Here is a 1,921-nt window from a genome sequence, read left to right as displayed (position 1 = left end):
ATGGCCCATCTCTTCCTGTGTGAGGAAGCACAAGCACCACCACAACCCAAGAAAAAGACCGCAGGGTCCAAACCCAGAGATGAGGATAATGATGATGCTGAGGTCATCTTTGTTGGAGTGCAGCATGTCAATAAGGATGCTGAAACCCTCTTTGTCAGAGTGATTTCAAGTTCAAAGCCAGTCATTTCTAACATTTTGAACAGAGTGACCAAGGACTCATCTTCAAGAAGAAAGAAGGGCCATGTGAGTCCAGATCCCTCCTACATGTTGCAACCTGCAAATCTCAGGACCTCAGTATCAGAGCCAGTGGCCGTATCACCAGCTTCTCAGTCTGAATGGGGAGGAAAAAACAGTCCTGTTATTTTCGAGCCTTCATCTAAACCTGATTATAAAACGAGCTCTCTGGAAGCTGTGCTTCACAATTCAGAATTGCTCTCTTCGAAGCCTCATTGTCTATCTGGAGCTAGTCTCTCAATAGCAGGCAAGGATGAAAGTCCTCTTAATTCAAAGCAATGTCCCACTTCAGATGTAAAATGTAACAGTGGGAATCCCAAAAGACCCAAACTCAGCAATGGAATCCCAGGGGGACCTGCCTCCCCCATGGCCCCTGTAGGTATCTCTCCTACAAAGGACACGATTATGACCTTGGAAGGTCTCCTGACCTCACCGAGCCATGTTCACCGCGGGGCATCATTTTCACAGACTCACGCAAATGACCAGGCATGCTTCAGTCTTATGGATCCAGACAGAACATGTAGTTTGGAAGGGTTGGAGAAAACGGATGTTTTGACTCTTGCATGTCAGAGCAAGACTGTTGATCCCATGAAAGGAAATCTGATCATGTTACTTGATGACTTTGACTATGGACAGCATACAAGAGATGAGCAGCCAGAACAGAAGATTCACACAGCCTTTAAATGCCTCAGCTGCTTGAGAGTTCTAAAAAATGTCAAGTTTATGACCCACGTGAGGAACCATCTGGAGCTTGGGAGGCAGAAGGGTGACAGCTGGGAAATCCACACTACCTGCCAGCACTGCCACCACCAGTTTCCCACCCTGTTCCAGCTGCAGTGTCACATTGAAAGTGTCCATGCTTCCCGGGAGCCCTCCACGGTCTGTAGTATCTGTGAATTGTCCTTCAAAACAGATCAGGTTCTCTTATAGCACATGAAGGACAGTCACAAACCTGGCAAAATGCCCTATGTGTGCCGTGTTTGCAATTACAGACTGTCAGCCTTGGCCAATGTAGAGGCATGTTTTAGAACATGTCATGGAAACGTGAACAATTTGCTTTGTCTGTTTTGCCTCGAAATTTTCAAACTGGTGACATCCTTCGTAAATCACGCTTGGAGGCACTGAAACAAGAGGGTCTTTCCACATTCCAAGTGCTGGAAGAGTGTTTGAACCTGAAGGAAAAGACAGAGCACAAAATCAAGAATCATCCGTCATTCAAAAAGCCAGAGTAATTGTGAGGATTGCCTCCTGAAACAGAAGCCATTGATCCGAACTTCAGTTCAGCTGGGACTGAGAGAGACAGCATCCATCATTGTGAGGAACACTGACTCCCAAGTGACACCCAGAAAAACTACAAAGAAGATTGACTATGAACCCAAAATATTCCAGACGTGTTGCAGTAAGGGATCTGGCTAAAAAATTATGTTCTACCCACCTCCAGAAATTAAAAAAAGCCCTATTGAGGTTCAGCCAGCTGTACATAAAGACCCTGCTTGGCTTTTGCTGTTCAGTTTCTCAGTTGTGTCTGACTCCCTGTGACCCTATGAATTTCAGTATGCCAGGCTTCCCTGTCCATCACCATCTCCCAAAGCTTGCTCAAACTCCTTCCATTGGGTTGCTGATGCCATCCAACCATCTCGTCTTCTGTCACGCCTTCTGCTCCTGCCTTCAATATTTCCCAGTATCA

At 46.1% G+C, this 1,921-nt stretch overlaps 1 pseudogene; it reads left to right on the top strand.

Moving 5' to 3' along the window:
- On the top strand, window positions 1–1,562 carry LOC133243795 (zinc finger protein 280A-like; annotated as a pseudogene).
- Window positions 1,563–1,921: the final 359 nt, after the last annotated feature.

The sequence above is a fragment of the Bos javanicus genome, chromosome Y (genome assembly GCF_032452875.1).
Source record: "Bos javanicus breed banteng chromosome Y, ARS-OSU_banteng_1.0, whole genome shotgun sequence".
Classification (NCBI taxonomy): domain Eukaryota; kingdom Metazoa; phylum Chordata; class Mammalia; order Artiodactyla; family Bovidae; genus Bos; species Bos javanicus.
Note: the sequence above shows the minus strand (reverse complement) of the source record. Positions and strands in the feature narration are given on the sequence as shown.